Source organism: Sander vitreus, chromosome 1, assembly GCF_031162955.1.
Source record: "Sander vitreus isolate 19-12246 chromosome 1, sanVit1, whole genome shotgun sequence".
Classification (NCBI taxonomy): domain Eukaryota; kingdom Metazoa; phylum Chordata; class Actinopteri; order Perciformes; family Percidae; genus Sander; species Sander vitreus.
The window spans coordinates 38,170,062-38,177,090 of record NC_135855.1 but is presented as its reverse complement, the minus strand read 5'-3'; positions in this window follow the sequence as shown (position 1 = coordinate 38,177,090).

Below are 7,029 nucleotides of genomic sequence, written 5' to 3'. Positions count from 1 at the left end.
GTCCCGCCGTGCGGAGCGACTCTCTCCGGGGTCGTTTTCATCTAGGAGCCGTATCCAGCAGCTCGGAGATAAGTAGCAGCGTGACAGATGAAGTCTCTGAAAGTATCTCCGCGAGGACGCTCATCTGACCTTTTAAGTCTCCGCTATGAGCGCGCGCTCCCTGCGCTCCGCTCTCCAAACTCAAAGCCCCGCAGCGCACAGAACCAAACTCTGCTTTATCCAGCCCCTCGTTTCCTCTTTTCTTTTATATTTTCTGGACGGATACTGCCGGGCTCTTGTAGAATTGTGTGGATCAGTGTCCCTGCCGTCTTCTCAGTCAGCCCGCTCCTGAAGGAATGAGTGAGCAGAGTGGACGAATCAGAAGGCAACAGCTTAAATCCATCCGCACAAAGTCTGCTTACTGAAGCTCCGCTGCTCGCTTTGTGTGTCAACAGTTATATGGAATGCCATTTAATTATTAGCCAATATTAATTAAATAAATAAATACATAAATATGCCTATGAAATACATCCTGAAATAAATAAATGAGGAAATAATTTAAAAGAACGTTTTTCAAACTACCACTTTTATTTATTTCAGGGGACTTTTATTTCATAAGTCCAGATTGTTTTGCACTGTTTCCCAACAAAATTATAGTTTTAACTGGTTTCACATGCCTCTTGTTTGGTTGTGTTTGGTCTTTGTCATTGCCTGTCTTGTTTTATCATGTTTTTATCTAATGCAGCGGTGTCAAACTCATTTTAGTTAATGGGTCCAAATTCCCCTAATCTGATCTCAAGTGGTAAACCCCTCCAGAAAGATCAGCAACTTTATCTGCCACAGAGTTTCTTGTCAGTTTGATGTTGGCAAACGCAGGTTGCTTCTGCTACATTCTAAGGCCGTTGTAGGAAACAAATTATGTTACAGACCCGGGAGAGAGGGGTAATAGTCAGAGAAATAACTCAGAATATCTAAGATTAAAGCTAAAGTGTGTAGTTTCTGTCACCCCCATGAGGAATTCCAAGTAATGACAACTAAACTGTCAGAGCGTCCACATGATACTAGTCTTCTGTGACCGTGCACCGCCCCCACCACTCCTCCTCCACGCAGTTGCTAGTAGCCAAGGAGGACACGGCGGATTGAAAAAAACATGATGGACTCTTAAGAAGAGGTCATTATCTTCACCTGAGTTTCTGCGCGGGAAAGTCACCGGACACCACAATCTTCTGAACATAGTCATACTGAGAGATACAGAGAGAGTTGTGTGGAGCTGATAGTCTTAGTTAGCTTTGTAGCAACTCATTTGGCAATGGCTTGAATGTAACAGACGTTCATTAATATCAAAAAGTTATGCACTAAAGCTTTAAAGTCGTACATTTACGGAAAAAGAACTCTCAAACTGATATTCTCTGAGATTAAAGTGGTAAATTTGGAATTGGAATTAATTACTTCTCTGCAATTTTCACACTTTGCAAAGTCATCCAGTGGGCCTGATTGGACTCTTTGGCGGGCCGGTTCTGGCCCACAGGTCGTATGTTTGACACCCCTGATCTAATGTAAGGTGAACTTGGGTGTTACGAAAGACACCTCCAAATAACATGTATTATTTATTTTTTTCCGCTCTATTTTGATTTCTTACATATTTAAATTAAGGGGCGTGACATTAGACAAAAATCATTTCAGGGAAAAGTTTTGTTGCTGTTGAATAAAATATATGTGATGTGCAGACCCAAACGGGATCAAGCTTTTTTCAGTTTTTTTATTTATTTATTTATTTTATAGTTTTTCAGCTTTCAGAGTTGTTTTTTTTTGCTTGGGACGAAGATGTCTGAATTTGTGCCACTGAAGAAGTTAGCTGGACATGCTAACATTTGCAGCTTACATTAGATGTTGGGGCAATCAGTGGGTTTAGCCTAGTTTTGTTTCATGCATCTGAACACTTTGCTTCCTCGGGTGAACATGATGCAACTTTCCGCGTGACTTCTGATATTTTGAACTGTTTGAAAACTACATTTAGCAGCAACACAGACGCTGGATAATTTTGTGTTCAAACATCTAATCTCCATACTGTGTTTGCTGTTTATCCTTACAACCTCAAAGAACCAAAACTTCAAGGAGCGAATATTTTTATACATCTTAAAAACTAATCTTAGCTTCTGAAATTTGCTACGAACTGAGGGCAGAAAGGCATACACTTCCAGGTCTGGTTTTCACCCCACGACGTTATAATCAGACATCACATGCTACAAACAGATGACGAGTTGTCTAGCGACTTTTGATCTGAGCGTAAAGGTGTTTGCGCCGCGGCTGCTCCTGTGGCATGAATATCATTAGAATAAAGTCAGCAGCAATTAGTTCACACATCGTCACGGAGCCTCGGGAAGAAAAGGCGAACAGCACACATGCTTGAAAAAAAGAAACACAACGCAGATGTTAAACTCGCCCGGAGTCCTTTTGGGCAGAATATTCATGAAGAGAAGGACGATCAGTGTGAAATATCTTCTCACCCATGGAAATAAAGGACACCATGTGGGCTTTAGGCTCTATTTTCTCGATTAATCGATTAGTTATATGTCTATAAAATGTCAGAAAATGGTTCCCAAAGCCCAAGATGACGTCATCAAATGTCTTGTTTTGTCCACAACTCAAATATATTCAGTTTACTGTCACAGAGGAGAGAAGAAACTAGAACATATTCACATTTAAGAAGCTGGAAGCATCAGAACAAGGACTAACAGATTCAAGACTGAACTCTGAACTCACACATGCACTGACTTCACAGACTGCACAGTCTACTCCCCCAACCCCCGGAATTTCTTCTACTCACTACTGTGCAATATTTAATATTTGATACTATTGAAAATATTGATAATTACTGTGCAATTCCATTACTGTGCAATACCTGTACACTGTGCAATATCATTACTCTCATTGTCCAATATCTATTACTCATTGAATATGATCACCACCATTGGGCAATATTCAAATAATGTGCAATAACCCACACTGCATATCACACTGTATATAAAACCATACTTATTTTTTAATATGTATATAGTGTCTCAAATGTGCACCTTACCCCCCCCTCCCCACCCTTTTTGCACTACTTATTTTATTTCATGTTGTTATATTTTTTACATATATGTTGGCACTGGGAAAAGAGTTGCTTTTAATCTCATTGTACATGTGTATAGTGACAATAAAAGGCATTCTATTCTGTGGAATCAGAGAATCTTGGGCTTTTTTCATAAAAAATGACTCAAACCGATGAATTGTTTAACATAGTTGGCAATTAATTTAATATTTGACACCTAATCGGTTGATCGTTGCAGCTCCATGTGGGCTAATCTTCTTTCCTCCACCTGAACTCAATGATTAAACGAGAGCAGCTTTCAAAACCACGACCGGCATTCTCTGGTTTAAATATGAGGACTTATTTCCTACCGCTTAAGGTGCTAATTTATGAATAATGCTCCTGTAGGTCGTGAGAGGGTAGGAACAAAAGACCCATGTTGTCGTATGGTTTGGAGGACTTGTTGAAATCAGATTTAACACGCTGTTACCGCCCAGTGAGCAGTTTCTTTCAGCTTAAAGGGATACTTCACAGATTTAGCATTGAGCTTTGTATCAGTAGAAACACGGTAGTATTTTTGAATGACCGTGCTTCCGTCCCCTCATGTCAACCTGAGACGAGAGATCTCTGTATTGTGGGTAAACGACGATTTTTGCGTCATCGGAAGATTTTTTTGCCCAGAGGCAATGGACTACAGCCAGTAGTAGGAGCTACTTCCGCATGTTTTCAACCCACCCATAGGGGGTTGGACTGTCGTCTTTCTCCGAAAATTGCCGAGGCAAAACGAGGGTCAGCCATCTTGATTCCTCACTTAATGGCTTCTCAGCAGAAAGATAGATAGATAGATAGATAGATAGATAGATAGATAGATAGATAGATAGATAGATAGATAGATTTATTCATCCTGAAGGAAATTTTAGAGCAAAAATTATGTGCATTCAAACTACCGCACGTGTACCACTGGGATACATTGACAGACGGAATACTCTACATCTGGCCGGTAAAGCGACATCATCAGCGGGGAACGCATAACGAGTGCTGGTGGAAAGCTAACGCCAGCCGGCCACCTGTTCCATCAATCCTGCTTGCAAGTGTCCGCTCATTAGACAACAAACTGGACTACATCCAACTTCAACGAAACTCCCAACGCGAGTTCAGAGACTGCTGTGTTTTTGTCGTTGTGGAAACATTGCTGAACAACAGTGTACCAGACTATCCAGAGTGATAGAGAAAGATGGCTCTGGGACTATCCAGCTACCAGGCCTGCTGCTCTGTCGCCGGGTAAGACTAGTCGAGGTGGGCTGTGTTAACACAGACTGCCTGGTGCAGAAATGGGGTGCTTGTATCCAACTAACCGCTAACTGCTGGTGGAGTTTGTGACTGTTAAATGGCGTCCATTCTACATTCCATTCGCAAATTTACGGCTGTTTATACTCGGTGTTTACAGCCCACCAAGCGCTAATGCTAGTAGCTATGTGTTAGCTGAACTTTACAGAGCATATAATGTGTGTGCACTAAATGTAGCCTGTTTCGTATGTCGTTTTTATATAATGTCGTTTTTATATATTTTAATTGTGTAACCACTTGAGCAACGGTGAAACGTGGTTTCGTGTATATGGTTGAAATGACAATAAAACACATAAATTGAGTTCAGTCTCACTGTCTGTCTGTCTGTAAACGGTAGGCGTGGCTTGGGAGTAGATGCTAAAGCAGCGAATCAAGTGCATTCTGGGATTTGGTGTCTTTCATCCACATTTTCTGGCTTTTCTCGGCCTAGAAGCCACCAATTTCTAAAAAAAAAAATTCACATTTCTACTACATAAGTGACCCAATTTAAAGATATATTCATCTTTCCAACGGTGAAATATCCCTTTAAGCGCCATTGGATCCTCTTCAGGTGTGTTCCTGCCACTTCACCACAGTTTTTACAGGTCAGTCTGTCTTGGCTTTGTTACGTTGCAGCACACACACACACACACACACACACACACACACACACACACACACACACACACACACACACACACACACACGCACGGCAGCAGGAGAAGGACCTTGTTCCATTCACAGGCTATAAATAGGAGCAGATTGATGGGACATGGCTAATTACTAAGGTGTGTGTGTGTGTGAGTGTGCGTGTGAGTGTGTGTGGAGAGGAAGATGGTGAGCTTCCCAGGGATAAACTTGACCACTTTTTCCAAAATATGCAGTTGCTTTCTACATCATAATTTCTCAGCTACACATTTCTAAGGCTTCTCCTTTTCTCATTCCCCCTTGCACCCTTGTACCCGTGTACCCGTGTACCCATAGATATAATACCGCCTGTGCACTTTTCTTGTTATACTTGTTGACTGTGATTGATTGATTGTCTGTGTTCTCATTGGCAATTTTAGTTCTTACTTTAAATGCTATTTTATGTCATTTTAAACTGTATATATGTCTAATGTATTTTATCTAGCCCTCCTTCCTTTCCCCCTAAGTGGCTTTGTCGCTTGTCAGGCCACCATTGTAAATAAGAAGTTGTTCTTAATGTGTTGCCTCACCTCTAAAGGTGAAAATAATAAATAATAATAATAAAAAAACATAATGAAGATTAATGACCAGATAAATAACAGCAAAAGAGATAAAGACAATAAACACTCCAAAGACACCCCAAAAAATATTGTCAGACACATGGCAGAGCAAATAAAGACACATTCGAAGAAAATAAAGACACACTATTCAATAACATTTTATTCATCCTATCAAATCATAACAAGAGTTATCGCCTCTCTGTCCTCGCCACCGAACATTAAAACCTGACATTCAATATTTTAGCTGATATTTAGTGGACGCCTCTCAACACTGTGACAGAAAAATGATATCCTGCAGTGCATGCTGGGAGCTCGCTGCTGATCAGATCCTTTGAAGTTCAACCCTCAGCTGGTTTTATTAATATAGGTTAAAAGAAGAAACCATCAATTATTAATGACTTCTCTTTTATACCGGTAACTCTATTTTTAAACCCATTCTGTTCATTCTGTAGTCTATATCCTTGACGTTCCACTTCCAGGATTGCTCCGTGGCCTCTGGAAAATCCACCAGATATCTCTCATTTAGGCCGGATATCCGTTACCTTGGGCTTTCTTTGTGTTGGCATTTTAGGGCGTTTTCACACCTGAAAGTCCGAACCAAGGTCCGGACCAAGGTTCATGTTTTTGTTACATTGTATACATTTGATCCAGTAAGTTTTGGTTTCACACTGCAGTTATGCAAGCGCTACGTCCTGCCGTCATCACATACGTGAGCTGCGTTTCCAGATACTTATAATTGATTGGTTTGTAGATGGGCTTCCCCGTCCTCTCGTATCCTCTCTCTGTGTCGGAGTTTTTTCAACTGACTGCTGCTCTCCCTTACTGCCGCGGCTCTTTTTGTTTTGTTGTGATGTTGAGAAGCAAGACACAGGAACTTTCTATCTGGAGCATTTATTTAGAGACAAACGGAAACCTACACTGTACATTTACGAGGCCAACCACTTAACAAGTAAACTGCTGATTTATATTCTGCTCTGCTAGCCGACAGAGATGGGGACTTGAGTCTGAGACTCGGACTCGAGTCGCACTTAAGTCGCACAAACAGCTGACTTCAGACTTGACTCGGACTCGACCCAAAAGACTTCAGACATGACTTGCGACTCGACCAAAAAGACTCGGACTCGAGCTTCGAGACTCGTCAACAACCTGTTTTCATGCAATTATTGCTTTTTAAATCAAAATGTATTCATGTATTTCTATTTTCTTTTATTGGCGCATATACGGGGAAACGTATGACGAGCTGCATGTCCCCTGCCCTTTGCCATAATGTGCAACGTAACGCATGCGCCTATGTGCGCGCACTCACATATCAAAAAATGCATTGCCTTTTCTCATTAGTTTTGCTTTCAATAACTTCGTAAACAGTGGCAGTAAGCTAACAGCTACATGCAAAGTGTGGCACCA